The 17,131-nt window shown below is 40.3% G+C and overlaps 1 pseudogene; it reads right to left on the reverse strand.

Moving 5' to 3' along the window:
• Positions 1-7,652: 7,652 nt before the first annotated feature.
• Positions 7,653-8,158, reverse strand: LOC115291316 (annotated as a pseudogene).
• Positions 8,159-17,131: the final 8,973 nt, after the last annotated feature.

A 17,131-nucleotide genomic window follows, 5' to 3' on the forward strand; every position in this document is an offset into this window, starting at 1 on the left:
CTCCTCTGGACCTCTGTCCTCCTTCTTCACAGGAGGACTGATATGCCCACCAGACTCCACCCAGCGATGGCATGGACTTCTAAATCTTCAGTCTTTTAGCTCCATGATTACAGGACATTGACTTGTCATGGTTAGCTTTATGTGTCAGCTTGACTGTGTCATGGGTACCCAGATTAACCATTGTTTCTGTGGATGTCTGTGATGTGTTTTGAGAAGAGATTGGCATTTCCATCCATGGCTTCTGTCTGCATGGGCATCACCCACTCCATTAAGGTTCTGAATAGCATCCAGTGCAGAGGGAGGAAGCATACCCTCATTTTTACTCTCCATGTGCATGTGTGAGCTGTTGAGCTGAATAGTGGTCTCCTTCCACCCTTGTTCTGAGAATTACATCATCATTTATTAGGTACATTTTGTTATATGTATATTTAAAAGTTTGGCTTTCTTTCTTTTATTAAAAAATAATTTATAACTAAGTTGTTTTCCGTATAACACCCAGTGCTTTTATCCACAAGTGCCTCTCTCCATGACCATCACCCCCCTTGTTTCCCTTCTCCTTTTTCTACCCTCAGCTCTTACTCAACATCAAAAGTATCTGATGATTTGCCTCCCTCCCTGTCCCCTACTCTTCCCCCCGCCATTCCCCTTCCCATGGTCCCCTGTTAGGTTTCTCTTGGTACACCTTTTATTGAAAATATATGGTATCTTCCATCTCTGCCTGACTTATTTCACTTAGCATGACATCCTTTAGGTCCATCCATTATGCTACAAATTGCTTTCATTCTTTCTGATTGCCATGTAGTATTCCATTGTATATATATATATATATATATATATATATATATATATATATATATATACCACCTCTTCTTGATCCATTCATCAGTTGATGGACATTTATTCTCTTTCCACGATTTGGCAATGATTAAAGTGCTGCTATGGGTATTGGGTACATGTGCCCCTATGCATCAGCACTTCTGTATCCCTTGGGAGGATCCCTAGCAGTGCTATTGCTCGGTCATAGGGGAGTTCCGTTGATAGCATTTTGTGGAACCTCCACACTGTTTTCCAGAACGGGTGCACCAGTTTACATTCCCACCAACAGTGTAGGAGGGAGCCTGTTTCTCCACATCCTTGCCAACATCTGTCGTCTCTTGATTTGTTCATTTTAGCCACCCTGACTAGTGTGAGGTGGTATATCAGAGTGGTTTTGATTTATTATTCCCTGATGATGATTGACCATGAGTGTCGTTTCATGTGCCTGTTGGACATCTGGATGTCTTCTTTGGAGAAGTGCCTGTTTATGTCATCTGCCATTTCTTATATGGATTATTTGTTTTTTTGGGTATGGAGTTTAGTGAGTTCCTTGTAGATTTTGGATACTAGCCCTTTTTCTGGTATACCATTTGCCACTATGTTGTCCCATTCTGTTGATTGCCTATTAGGTTTTTTGTTTGTTTGTTTGTTTCGTTTGCAGTGCAGAAGCTTTTTATCTTGATGAGGTCCCAATAGTTCATTTTTGTCATTGTTTCCCTTGTCTATGGGGATGTGTCGAGTAGGAAATTGCTGCGATTGAGGTCAAGGAGGCTATTTTCTGCTTTCTCCTCTATGGTTTTTATGGTTTCCTGACTCACATTCAGGTCCTTCAGCCATTTTGAGTTTATTTTTATGAATGGTGTAAGAACATGGTCTAGTTTCATTCTTCTGCATGTTGCTGTCCAGCTCTCCCAGCATCACGTGTTAAAGAGGCTTTATTTTTTCCATTGGATACTCTTTCCTGCTTTGTCAAAGAGTAGTTGGCCATACATTTGTGGGTCAAATTCTTGGTTCTCTATTCTATTCCATTGGTCTATGTGTCTGTTTTTGCGCCAATATCATTCTCTCTTGGTGATGACAGCTTTGTAGAAGAGGCTAATGTCTGAGATTGTGCTGCTTCTCATTTTTGTTTTCTTCTTCAATATTACTTTGGCTATTCGGGGTTTTTTGTGGTTCAGCATGAATTTTAAAATAATTTGTTCTAGGTTTGAGAAGAATGCTGGTGCAATTTTGATGGGAATTGCACTGAATGTGTAAATTGCTTTGGGTAATAATGACATTTTAACAATGGTTATGCTTCCGATCCATGAGCATGAAATGTTTTTCCATTTCTTTTTGACTTCTTGAATTTTCCTCATAAGTCTTCTATAGTTTTCAGCATACAGGTCTTTTACATCTTTGGTTAGGTTTAATCCTAGGTATTTTATGGGGTTTCATGCAATTGTGAATGAGATCTGTTTCTTGATATCTTTTTCTTTGCTTCATTTTTGTTGTATGAAAATGAAGCTAATTTGTGTACATTGGTTTTGTAACCTGCGACTTTACAGAAGTCACGCATCAGTTCTAGAAGGTTTCTGGTGGAGCTGATTGGATTTTCCATGTAGAGTATCATGTCATCTGCGAAAAGTGAAATTTTCACTTTTTCTTGGCCACTTCTGATGTCTTTTATTTCCTTTTGTTGTCTGATTGCTGATGCTAGGGCTCGCAGCACGATGTTAAACAGCAGTGGTGAGAGTGGACATCCCTGTCATGTTCCTGGTCTCAGGGGGAAAGCTCTCAGGTTTTCCCCATTGAGGGTGATATTAGCTGTGAGCTTTTAATGAATTGCTTTCATTATGTTTAAATAAGTTCCTTCTATCCCGACTTTCTCGAGGGTTTTTATCAAGAAGGGATGTTTTATTTTGTAAATGCTTTCCAGCAACTATCGACAGGATCATAGGGTTTTTCCCTTTCCTTTTGTTAATGTGATGTATCCCATTGATGGATTTGTGAATATTGAACCAGCCTTGTAACCTCAGAATGAATTCCACTTGATCATGATGGATAATTCTTTTTATATGCTGTTGAATTCAATTTCCTAGTATCTTGTTGAGTATTTTTGCATCTGTATTCATTAAAGGTATTCGCCTGTAGTTCTCTTTTTTTGTTGGTTTTATATCTGGTTTAGGAGTCAATGTGATATGCGCTTCGTAGAATGCGTCTGGAAGTCTTCCTTTCATTTTTATTTTTTGGCATATCTTGAGAAGAATGGGAAGAATGGGTGTTAACTCTGCTTTAAATGTCTGGCAGAACTCCCCTGGGAATCCATCTGGCCCTGGGTTTTATTCTTTGGGAGTTTTTTGATAAGTGATTATATTTCTTCTCTTGTTATTGGTCTGTTCAGATTTTCTATTACTTCCCGTTTTAATTTGGTAGTGCATGTGCGTTTCAGATTTTCTCCATTTCTTCTAGATTGTCCAGTTCGTTAGCATATAATTTTTCATAATAATCTGAGATGATTGCTTGTATTTCTGAGGGATCAGTTGTAATAGATCCATTTTAATTCATGATTTTGTCTATTTGGGTGTTCTCCCTATTCTTTCTGAGGAGCCTAGCTAGAGGTTTATCAATTTTGTTTAGTTATTTAAAAAACCAACTCTTGGTTTCCTTGATCTGTTGAATTGTTTTTGTGGATTTTATGTAGTTTATTTCTGCCCTTATCTTTATAATTTCTCTTCTTCTGCTGGGTTTGGGGTGCTCTTGCTGCTCTCTTTCTAGTTTCCTTAGGTGCTTTGTTAGGTTTTGAGTTTCCGCTTTTTCTAGTATGAAGAAATAGGTCTGGAATGCAATAAACTTTTCTCTTAGGTCTGCCTTTGCTGCGTCCCAGGGAGTTTGGATTGTTGTATTTTGTTGTTTTTTTTTTTCCATATATTTTTAAATTTCCACTCTAATTTCGTGATTGGCCCAATCATTCCTTAGTAGGGTGGTATTTAACCACCACATTTTTGGAGGTTGTCCAGACCTTTTCGTGTGATTGATTTCAAGTTTCGTAGCATTGTCATCTGAAAGTGTGCATGGTATGATCTCAGTACATTTTTATTAATAGAGGGCTGATTTATGACCCAGTATGTGATCAAGTTTGGAGAATGTGCCATGCGCACTTGAGAAGAAAGTGAATTCTCTGGCTTCAGGATGCAGAGTTCTAAATATATCTATTAATTCCATTTGTTTCAGTGTGCTGTTCCGTTCTATTTTTTCTTTAGAGATTTTATGTCTGGTTGACCTATCCATTGTTGTAAGTGGAGTATTAAAATCCCCTGCAATTAACACATTCTTATCAATAAGATTGTTTCTGTTTGTGATTAGTAGTTTAATGTATTTGGCTGCTCCCAACTTTGGTGCATAGATGTTTTAATTGTGAGCTCTTCCTGAGGTAGAGACCCTGTATTTATTATATAATATCCTTCTTCATCTTTTGTTACTACCTTTATTTTAAATTTCAGTTTACACAATATAAGAATGGCTACTCCAGCTTTCTTTTGGCATCCTGTCGCATGGTAGATATATCTCCATCCCTTCACTTTCAATCTGAAGGTGTCTTCAAGTCTAAGATGAGTCTCTTGGAGACAGCAAATAGATAGGTTTTGGTTTCTTATACATTCTGCTACCCTGTGTTGTTTGATTGGAGCATTTAGTCCATTTACATTCAGTGTTGTTATTGAAAAATGTGGGTTTAGAGTCATTGTGTTCTCTGTAGAGTTCATGTTTGTATTGATGTCTCTTGTGTCTTATATTCCTTGCTACCTTTCTCTCATAGAGTCCCTCTTAGGATTTCCTGTAGGGCTGGTTTGGTGGTCATGAATTCTCTCAATTTTTGTTTATTTGGAAACACCTTTATCTCTCCTTCTATTTTGAATGACAGGCTTGCTGGATAAAGAATTCCTGGTTGCATATTTTTCCTGTTCATCACATTGAAGATTTCCTACCATTTCTTTCTGGCCTGCCAAATTTCAGTAGATAGGTCTGTAACCACTATAATAGGTTTCCCTTTGTATGTTGGGGCCCTTTTATCCCTAGCTGCTTTCAGAATTCTCTTTTTGTCTTTATATTTTACCAGTTACATTACGATATGTTATGATGAAGGTCAGTTCAGGTTACTTCTTAAGGGAGTTTGGTATGGATCTTGAATTTCAATGTCTTTCTCTTTCTCCAGGTTGTAGTAATTTTCGTCTATAATTTGATCTAGTACTCCTTCAGGATCTTTTCCTCATTATTCCTCTTCAGAAACTCCTATGATATGGATAATGTTCCATTTGGTTGTATCACTCAGGTCTTGAATTCTCCTTTCATGCTCCTATATCAATTTTCTCTCTCTCTCTCTCTCTCTCTCTCTCTCTCTCTCTCTCTCTCTCTCCTCTTTCTCTTTCTCTTTTGGCTTCCTCCATTGCTATAACTGTGTCTTCTAATTCACCTATTCTCCTCTCTGCTTCTTGTGTCCATGGAGTGGCATGCTCCATTTTATTATTCACCTCATTTATAGCCTTCTGAAGGTCGCTAGTCTTCCTATCAATAGCTCCTCTGATGGCTTCTCGGCTGTTGTCAAGCCCCGCAGTTAATTTTATGACAATCATTCTAAATCCTTGTTCAGTTACGTTGCTTGCGTCTGTTTTGAGCAATTCTGTAGCTGTGATTTCTTCCTGGAATTTCTTTAGAGGAGAGTTCTTTCATTTCATCATTTTGGCTAGCTTTCTGTCTCCTATCAGTTTTAAAACTAGTTCTCCACTGTGTGCCTATTAGTATTGCTCTATTAAAGGAGGATCTTTGAATGTCCAGGGTCTGTCATTTCAGATGTTCTTTTAATGGTGTCTCTCAGTTTCTCTTGTTGTACCTCTGTTTAATTTACTTTCCTATTCAGTGATATTGGCGACATTCCACTATGTGTGCTTTGGCTTGATTCTTGAGGTAGCCCTGAAAAGGAAAACAGACAAACACACAGGAAACACATGCATGCAAACACACACACAAATCATGTAAACAGGGAAGCCAAAAGGGGAAAGAAAAAAGGAACAGAAAAGGAAAGAGAGGACAGAAATGAACAAAGAAGGTGGGGGACAGCACCAGCCAGCAATAATAGACAGTCTGAGAGCATAAAGCCTGCGAAGGGGAGAAATAAGAGTGAGATATAGGAAAAAATATCTTGATGGTAAGAGTTGATCTAAGCACAGCAGTGCATAAATGTTGGTCTTTCCCAGACTCCAGGGGGGAGAGGGAGAAAAGAAGGAAATAGTAAAATATTAAAAGGAAAAAATTTGAAAAATAAAAATAATAAGAAAAGAAAAAATTAATAGTAATAAAAATAGTAAGAAAACAAAGCAGCTCTACAGCGTGAATGGATGTGGTGTGATGTAGGTAGTTCGGGTCTCAGGGGCTGCTCTCTGAGGCCCTCCTTAGTGTTTGTGGCCTGAAAAATTGTGGCGCCCCAAGCCTGTTCAGACCGTGCATTCCCAGCCACTCTCCTGAGACCAACGTCCCCGTGCCACTGGCGGGTCAAATTGTTTCGGTTTTTTAAATCTTCCAATTTTCCTAATCCTTGTCCAGGCACAGGTGCCGCCACAGTTAAAATGATCTTTCACAGGTAGGTGGCTTTCTGGCCAGGATTGAGTAGGGGTTTGTGGAGCTAGTTTTTCTCTGGCTCCAACTGAAGTTGGTGAGCTGCCGAGCCCAAAAGAGAACAAGCCTGATGAAGGCGATGGATTTCTCTCCTTGTGCCCAGTGTCTCTCAGTCCCGGGCTGAGGTCTCCTCTCTCCAGAGATCATGCTATGAGTGTTTCAGTCTCTCCTTCTCTTCCCCTCGGTTCTCCACCCGGCTACACGGCCATCCCTTCTGTGTCCCTGCACGGTTCTGTGCCACCTCTGGACTCAGGGCTCTCTGCAGGCCTGGTGCCAAGTTTCTGGGTGCTTCCTCTCCCGGCTCTGCTTTGGGCCGGTGGTCCCTTCCCCAAGTCTCTGGTCCAAGTTTGCACTCACTCAGGCAACCATGGGGCTGTTGTCAATAAGGGGTCTGTGTGCCCAACCCCGTTCTTGGAAAACAGAAAGTTGTGGCTTTTAATTTTTCTCAGTTTGATAATTGCCAGAGGGCAGAGGTGTACTTCTGCATTTTGCCGCTGGCTCAGGTTACATCATCAAGTCCCCATATTCTCAGACTAGACACTAGTTCAGAATGAGATGAAAATTACACCACTGGTTTCCCTGGGTCTTCAGCCTGTGGTAGTAGATCATGGAACGTCTCAACCTATGTAATCATGTAAACCAATGTGCTTAGGGTTCTGTTCCGCAAGAACAGATGATTTATTTCTTGTTTCGAGAAATTAAATAAATTGCTAGTCATTTGCAGTCATGAGTAGCAAAGTGCCATGAAGGAAGAGTCAAGTTGTTTGAGTGGGACAAGAGCTGAGTTAGGACGATGAGGTCCTTGGAGATCTTGTGGTCCTAGCTGCACAGTCAGTGCATCTGGGCCTCCAGCAAAGGTTCAGCTGTTTTCTCTACCATATATGTAATTCAATCATGTTTAGGGACAGGAAAAAGGAAGTGCAAACAACTGTGTCATTTGTGCATGTTAGTGTAGTTTACCTATGACAGCAGAGTTTCAAATAAAAAGAATGAGTAGTTAAGCACAGAATCATGTGTCCAGAGAGATTGGGGAATCTGCTGTGTGAAATGTAAGCTCCAGACCCTGACAGGAACCCTGCCTGTAACCTCCATCTGCACCTGCCCCAGGGAATACAAACCAGAATTGTGCACAGTCTGCACCCCCTGGTGGCACTGATGCCCTTCTACAGGGAGGTTTGCGTCTGGGCTCAAACTGACGTCACTGGGTCACTCGCACAGAAATACATGGCCGTGTCCTGGACTCTCAGGTTGTTCCTCTCCAGAGAGAGCGTGTTCTTGACGTTGTCTCTGGAGATGGTGAATCAGCCCTTCACGGAGTCCGCATAGCTTGTGTAACTTCCATCATCAGTAATAACTGGGACCCACTCCAGCCCCTTCTCTTGAGCCTGGTAGACCCAGCTCGGTCATAGCTACTGATGTCAAATCCAGAGGCTGCACAGGAGAGTTGCAGGGAGTCCCCAGGCTTCGCCAGGCCTCCCCCAGACTCCACCAGCTGCACCTCACACTGGACACCTGCAGACACAAGACATTCTGATCAAGAAACCGTCACACATCCACTGCTTCTCTCACTCATACCCACTCACAGACTCAGTGTCTCGCGTTCACCATGAATTACCTTTTAAAACAGCAACAAGGAAAACCCAGCCAAGCAGAAACTCCATAGTGAGAGGTATGTGTTCTGTCCTGATCACAGAATGGAAACATCTGGGACTCCTGGAGGTGGGGCTCCTCTCCCAGCTGCAGTTTCCTGGCTGGGCTGGTTGAATAATCACAGAAAGGGCCCTATTTGCATGTCCTTTGACTATATTTCAAATTCCAGACTTAGATTTGATTCTTCAAAAGTAAAAGACAGGGATAGGGGGTCTCTTCCAGGTCAGTTTGTGTAGATGGTGCTGAGACATTATGAAGAATTCTAATCTTTGAATTCAGTTATATTTGCAGACACGTGCCTATTTAACATGTTTTTCATCAGCATAGGTCATTTGTAATATACATGCATTTTACACATTTTTTGAGGTTTTGTCCAAAATAATTTATTCTGTGCCACTTTAAATTGTATACTTTTGTTATTTCTTTTGCATTTATTTTCATACCGGTCTGTGCAATCACAGCTCTTTTTGCTGTTGTTCTTCATTTTCTTTACTTTTTTATAATAAAATTTATTTTATAATTTATTGTCAAGTTGGTTTCCACGTAACACCCTGTGCTCTTACCCACAAGTGCCCTTCACTATGCCCATCACCCCCTTTGCTTTTCCCCCTCACCCATCAGCCCTCTGTTTGTTCTCAATATTCAAGAGACTCTCTTGGTTTGCCTCCCTCCCTCTCCCCAACTATTTTACCCCATTCCGCTCCCCCATGGTCCGCTGTTAAGCTTCTCCTCTTGCACTTATGAGTGAAAACATATGGTATCTGTCCTTCTCTGCCTGACTTATTTAACTTAGCATGATGCCCTCGAGTTCCGCCCACGTTGCTATGAGTGGCTAGATTTCATTCTTTTCATTGCCATGTAGTATTTCACTCTATATACAAGCCACATCTTCTTGATCCATTCATCAGGTGGTGGCCATTTAGGCTCTTCCCATGATTTGGCTATTGCTGAAAGGGCTGCTATGAACATTGGGTACATGTGCCCCTATGCATCAGCCCTCCTGTATCTCTTAGGTTAATCCCTAGTAGAGCTATTGCTGAGTCATTGGAAGGTTCTATTGATAGTTTTTTTGAAGAGCCTCCACACTGTTTTCCAAAGCAGCTACACCAGTTTACATTCCCACCAACAATGCAGGAGGGTGCCCATTTCTCCACATCCTCGCCAGAATCTATAGTCTTCCAATTTGTTCATTTTAACTCCATTGTGTATTCCAAAGGTATTGATTCTTTATGGATTTTAAGCTAAGATGATCTGTCCATTGCTGTCAGTGGAGGGTTAAAGTTCTCTGTTATTATTATTGTGTTATTATCAATGTGTTTCTTTATGGTTCTTATACTTGATTCATATATATCAGTGCTTATAGTTTTGGGGTATAAAAATTCTTGTTTAATAGACCCCTGTATGATGATATACTGCCTTCATCATTTCTTGTAACAGATATTTGTTTAAAACCTAGTAAGTGTGATATGAGGAAAGTACCTCCATTCTCTTGATGTCCATTAGCATGATAAGTTGTTCTCCATCCCCAAACTTTCAATCTAAAGGTGTTTGAGGTTGAACATCAGTCTAATGATCTTAGGTGGAGAGCAAGATGACGGAGAAGTGAGGAACACTCTTACCTCCACATGCCTGCAACAATCAAACTGAGAATTAAAAGCCACAATATTTTGATCTCAAGAACAGAGGTGCACGCACAGACCCCTTATTGATAATAGCCTCAGGGATACCTGAGTGAGTGGGAACTGGGATCAGAGACTCTGAGGGAGTGAACACCAGCTCGAAGCAGAACTGGGAAGTAGGGTGCCCAGAAACTTGGTGCAAGACCCACAGTGATCTGTGTGTCCAGAGGTGGCACAGAACCATTCAGGGCCACAGAAGGCAGCCATGCAGGGTGGCAGAGAACCACAGAGGGCCACAGGCAAACCGGTCGTGAAGGGCACTGAGTGGGACGGCATTGCAGGACAGCTCAGTGCTGAGGACAAGAGAAGGAGAGGCTGAAACACACATATCGTGACCTCTGGAGAGGGGTGACCTCAGCCTGCATGGAGGGACAAACTTTCCATGTGCAGCCGCTGGGTGCAGGGAGAGAAATCTGTCCCCCTCAGCGGGTTTGTTCTCCTGTGGACTTGGCAGCCTGCTGAATTCACATGGAGCAAGGGAAAAGCTGGCTCTCCAGTACCCCTACACAATCCTGGACAGAAAGCCATCCGTCTGCCAGAGATCTTTTTAAAAGAGATCATTAAGTGGAAGCATTAAAGTGTGTGGACTAGGATTTAGAGACCTGGCAGAACCCAGAAAACCAAAACAATTTAACCTGCCCGTGGCACTCAAGAGAGTAGCAGGCAACCCATGGTCTGAGGGGGGCTGGCGGTGCCACTATTCTTCTCCTTGCAACCACTAAGGCTGGGCCTCAGAGACCAGCCCCTGAGACCCCACCTACCTACATTGAACCACGCCCATCCACGCTGGAGAGCTGAATTCTTCTTTTCTTACAACGCTTACTATTTTTAAATTTTTTCTTTTCCTAGTATTTTTATTTTTTAATTTTTACAATTTTTCCCTTGTTTTCTCTTTTCTCTTCTCTTATTTCCTTCTTTTCTCCCTTTAGCTCCAGGAGAATGGGAAAGACAAACATTTATGCACAGCTGTGATTAAATCAACCCTTACCATCCAGATATTTTTCCCTTATCTCATTTTTATCACTCCCCTCTGCAGGATTTATGCTCGCATACTGTCTTAATCTTTGGCTGTCTCTGTCCCCCCGGGCTTATTTTTTCTTCTTTACTCTCCTCTCTTTTCTTCCCTGCTGCATTTTTTTCCTTACCCATTTTGTTTGCTTGTTTATTTGATATGTCAGTGCATTTGCGTGCTTGTGTTCCCTGTGTGTTTCTCTATCTGTTATCCTTTTCAGGGCTACCTCATGAAACAAGCCAAAGAACACATAGTGGAAAGCCCCAAGTATGACTGAGTAGGGAAATATATTAATTAGAGTCATAACAAGAGAAACCAAGAGACACCATTAAAAGAAAAACTCCTGAAATGCCAGGCCCTGGACAGTCAAAGAGCCTCCTTTAATAAAGCCATACTAACAATTACACAGCACAGAATAAGCCTTTAAAACAGACAAAAGACAGAAAGCTAGTCAAAATGATGAAAAGAAAGAACTCTACTCTAAAGAAATTCCAGGAAGAAATCACAGCCACAGAACTGCTCATAACAGACATAAACAATGTAACTGAACAAGATTTGGACAATCGTCATAAAATTGATCACTGGGCTTGAAAAAACAATCAGAGAAGCTATTGATACACAGACTGGGGACCTTCAGAAGGATACAAATGAGGTGAATAATTAAATGGAGGCTGCCAATGCACGGATTGAAGAAGCAGAGAAAAGAATGAGTGAATTAGAAGGCACAGTTATAGTAAAAGAGGAAGCCAAGAAAAAGAGAGAGAAACTGATACAGGAGCATGAAAGGAGAATTCTAGACCTGAGTGATACATTCAAACTGAACAATACCCATATCATAGGAGTTCATGAAGAGCAAGAAAGAGGAAAGGGTCCTGAAGGGGTGCTTGATCAAATGATAGATGAACATTTCCCCAATCTAGGGATAGAGAAAAACATTGAAACTCAAGAGGCATATTGAACTCCCCTAAGAAGTAACCTGAACCAACATTCAGCACTACATCTCATAGTGAAACTGGCAAAATGTAAAGATAAAGAGAGACTTCTAAAGCATCTAGGGATAAAAGGGCCCTAACATACAAAGAGAAACCTATCCGAGTGGTTGCAGACCTACATACTGAGACATGGCAGGCCAGAAAGGAATGGCAGGAAATCTTCAATGTGATGAACAGGAAAAATATGCAACCAAGAAATCTTTGTCCAGTGAGCCTGTCATTCAAAATAGAAGGAGAGATCAAGGTGTTCCCAAATAAACAAAAATTAAGAGAATTCATCACCACCAGCCCTACAAGAAGTCCTAAAAGGGACTCTATGAGGGAAATGTAGCAAGGAATATAAGACACCAGAGACATCAATACAAACATGAACTCTGCAGGGAACCCAATGAATCCAAACCCACAGTTTTCAATAATAACACTGAATGTAAAGGGACTGAATGCCCCAAACAAATGACACAAGGCAGCAGAATGGATAAAAAACAAAAGCCATCTATTTGCTGTCTACAAGAGACTCACCTTAGACCAGAAGACACCTTCATATTGAACGTAAGGGGATGGAGACATTTCTATCATGTGACTGGATGCCAAAAGAATGCTGGAATAGCCATACTTATATCCGATAAACCAGACTTTAAAGTAAAGGCAGTAAGAAAAGATGAAGAAGGACAGTATATAATAATTACAGGGTCTCTCCATCAGGAAAAGCTAACAATTATAGACATTTATACTCTGAATTCAGGAGCACCCATATACATAAAGCAACTAATCACAAACAGAAACAGTTTTATCGATAAGAATGTGCTAATTGCAGGGACTTCAATACTCCACTTACAACAATGGATAGGTCAACCAGACACATAATCACTAAAGAAACAATGGACCTGAATGGCACAGTGGGTAGGATGGAATTGATAGATATATTTACAACTCTGCACCCTGAAGCTAGGGAATTCACGTTCTTCTTGAGTGCACATAGCACATTCTTTAAGATTGACCACATACTGGGTCATAAAACAACCCTCCATAAATACAAAAGAAATGAGATCAAACCATGCACACTTTCAGATCACAATGCCATGAAACTTGAAATCAACCACAGGGAAAAGTCTGGAAAACCTCAAAAAATGTGGAGGTTAAAACCCACCAGACTGAAGAATGATTGCCAATCAGGCAACTAGATAGAAAATTAAAAAATATATGGAAACAAATTAAAATGAAAATACGGCAATCCAAACTATCTGGGACACAGCAAAGGCAGTCCTAAGAGGAAAGTTTATTACAATTGAGGCCTATTTCAACCAACTAGAAAAAACGCAAACTCAAAATCTAACAGAGCACATAAGGTAACTAGAAAGGGAGCAGCAAGAGAAGCTCAAATCCAGCAGCAAAGAAATATAATAACAACAGGGGCAGAAATAAACAAGATAGAATCCAAAAAAGCAGTTGAAAAAATCAATGAAACCAACAGTTGGTTTTTTGAATCAATAAACAAAACTGATACACTCTAGCCAGGCTCCTCAGTAAGAAAAGGGAGAACACCCAAGGAGACAAAATCATGATTGAAAATGGATCTATTACAAATGATCCCTCAGAAAGGCGAGCAATCATCAGAGATTACTATGAAAAATTATCTGGCGACAAACTGGACAATCCAGAAGAAATGGACAAATTCCTAAATACACATGCATTACCAAAATTCAAACGGGAAGAAAAGAAAATCTGAACAGACCTATAACCAGTGAAGAAATCAAATGAGTTATAAGAAATTAACCAACGAATAAAAGTCCATGGCCAGATGGATTCCGAGGGTAGTTCTACCAGGCATTTCGAGAGGAGTTAACACCCATCCTTCTCAAGTTTTTCCAAAAAATATAAATGGAAGGAAGACTCCTTGACTTGTTCTACAAAGCAAATAGGATGATGATTACAAAACCTGATACAGACTCAAAAAAAAAAAAAGAGGACTACAGGTCAATATCCTTAATGAATACAGATGCAGAAACCCTCAGTAAGATACTAGCAAATCGAATTCAGCAGCACATAAAAAGAATTATCCATCATGATCAGGTGGGATTCATTCCTGGGTTCCAGGGCTGGTTTAATATTTGCAAATCCTTCAATTTGATACATCACGTTAACAAAAGAAAAGATAAAAACCATATGATCCTATCAATAGATGTTGACAAAATACATCCCTTCTTAATAAAAACTCTCGAAAAAGCCAGGATATAAGGAACTTACATAAATATTATTAAGGCAATTTATGAAAAGCCCATAGCTAATGTCTTCCTCAATGGGTTAAAACCAAGAGCTATCCCCAGATCAGGAACATGACACGAATGTCCATTCTAACCACTGTTGTTTAACATAGTGCTGGATGTCCTAGCATCAGCAATCAGACAACAAAGGGAAATACAAGGCATCATAATTGGCAAAGAAGAAGTCAAACTTTCACTTTTCGCAGATGACATGCTACTCTACATAGAAAACACAATAGACTCCACTGGAACCCTTCTACAACTGATACATGAATTCAGTAAAGTCGCAATTTCAATGTACAGAAATTGGTTGCATTTTTATACAACAAAAACGAAGCAACAGAAAGAGAAATCAAGAAACAAATCTCATTCACAATTGCATGAAAAACCATAAAATACCTAGGAGTAAAACTAACCAAGGATGGAAAAGACCTGTATGATGAAAACTACAGAAGACTTATGAAAGAAATTGAAGAAGACACAAAAAAATGGAAAAACATTCCGTCCTCATGGATTGAAAAAATAAACATTGTTAAAATGACATTATTACCCAAGCAATCTACACATTCAATGCGATCCCCATCAAAGTTGCACCAGCATTCTTCTCAAAGCTAGAGCACATCATCTTAAAATTTGTATGGTACCACAAAAAAGAAAAAAAAAACCCAAATAGCCAAAGTAATATTGAAGAAGAAAACCAAAATGGGAGGCATCACAATCCCAGATTTTAGCCTCTACTACAAAGCTGTCATCACCAAGACAGTATGGTTTTGGCACAAAAACAGACACATAGACCAATGGAATAGAATAGAGAACCCAGAACTGGGCCCACAAATGAATGGCCAATTAATTTTTGACAAAGCAGGAAAGAGTATCCGATGGGAAAAAGACGGCCTATTGAGCAGGTGGTGCTGGGAGAGCTGGACAGCAACATGCAGAAGAATGAATGAAACTAGACCACTTTCTTACACCATTCACCAATATAAACTCAAAATAGATGTAGGACCTGAATGTGAGATAAGAAGCCGTCAAAACCCAAGAGTAGAAAGCAGGAAATAGCCTCCTTAACCTCAATCGCAGCAATTTTCTACTCTACACGTCCCCAAAAGCAAGGGAATCAAGAACAAAAATGAACTATAGGGACCTCATCAAGATTAACAGTTTCTGCGCTGCAAAGGAAACAACCAAGAAAACTAATAGGCAACCGACAGATGGGAAAATGATAGTTACAAATGGCATATCGGATACAGGGCTAGTATCCAAAATCTGCAAGGAACACACAAAACTCCATGCCCAAAAAAGAAATAATCCAGTGAATAAATGGGCAGAAAACTTGAACAGACACTTCACCAAAAAGGAAATCTAGAGGGCCAACTGGCAACTGATAGAATGGAAAAGATATTGGCAAATGGCATATCATAAAAAGGGCTAGTATCCAAAATCTGCAAGTAACTCACCAAATTGACATCCAAAAATGAATAATCCAGTGAAGAAATGGACAGAAGACATGAATAGACACTTCTCCAGGGAGGACATCGAGTTGGCCAAGAGGCACATGAAACGATGCTCAGAGTCACTCATCATCAGGGAAATACAAATCAAAACCACACTGAGATACCACTTTATGCCAGTGAGAGTGGCTAAAATGAAAAAAAAAATCAAGCGTCTACAGAGGCTGGCGAGGATGTGGAGAAACAGGCATCCTCCTATGCGTTTGGTGGGAGTGTAAACTGATACAACTGCTCTGGAAAACTGTGGAGGTTCCTCAAAAAACTATCAATATAATTCCCTGATGACCCAGAGATAGCACTGCTGGGGATCTACCCAATGGATACAGAAGTGCTGATGCCTAGGGGCACATGTACCCCAATGTTCATAGCAGCACTTTCAACAATAGTCAAATCTTGAAGAGCCTAAACATCCATCAGCTGATGAATGGATCAACAAATGTATATATATAAACACACACACAATGGAATACTACATGGCAATGAGAAAGAATGAAATCTGGTTATTTGTAGCAAAATGGATGGACCTGGAGGGAGTCATGCTAAGCAAAATAAGTCAGGCAGAGAAGGACAGATACTGTATGTTGTCACTCATAGGTCTAACAGGAGAAGCCTACCAGGAGACCATGAGAAGGGGAAGAGGGAGTGAGGCAATCATGAGAGACCTTTAAATGCTGAAAACAAACTGAGGGCTGAAGAGGAAGGAGGGAAGAGGAAAGGAGGTGATGATCATGGACAGGGACACTTGTGGGAAAGAGCACTGAGTGTTATATGGAACCCAACTTGGTAATAAATTATTAATAAAAAAAAAGAAAATGAGTCCACTATATGAGTGTGTAGAAGGATCTTGGTTTTTTCTTAATCCATTTTGATACCTGGTGTCTTTTGATTGGAGCATTTCATCCATTTACATTTACAGTAATTATTGATACATATAAACTCAGAGTCAATGTGTTATCTCTAAAGTCATTGTTTCTGGAGATTTTCTCTGTGTCTTCCTAGTATTTTTTGCTTTTAGTCTTCCTTTCCCAATCAGAGACCCTTTGCAGTCATGCAGGCCTGTTTAGAGACCATGAACTCCTTTGGTTTATGAATGTCTATGAAATCCTATCTTTCCTTCTTTCTGAACGACAGCCTTGCAGGATAAAGTATTCTTTGCTTCGTATTTTTGAGTTGAGCATGTTGAGGTCATTGTGCCACTCCCTTCTTGTCCGAAGGTTTCCGTGTAGAGATCTGCGACAATCTTTTATCTTCCTTTATAGGTCAACAAGTTTGTGTGGGTGTGTCTTGTGTTGCTTTTAGGGATTTTCTTTATCTCTATATTTTGCCACCTTTACTATGATATGTCAGTGTTTGCATGTTTTTGTTGATTTTGATGGAGGTTCTCTGTGCCTTCTAGATGTAGATGTCTGTTTCCTACCCAGTTTGTGGAAATTTCCAACTACAGTTCACTCAGATAAGACTTCTTCCATTTTCTACCTCTCTTCTTCATCTGGGCAGCCTGTGAATAGAATCTTTTTACACTCTATGTAGTTGCTGAGTTCCCTCAGTATACATTTGTGAT

This window comes from Suricata suricatta, chromosome 5 (assembly GCF_006229205.1).
Source record: "Suricata suricatta isolate VVHF042 chromosome 5, meerkat_22Aug2017_6uvM2_HiC, whole genome shotgun sequence".
NCBI lineage: Eukaryota > Metazoa > Chordata > Mammalia > Carnivora > Herpestidae > Suricata > Suricata suricatta.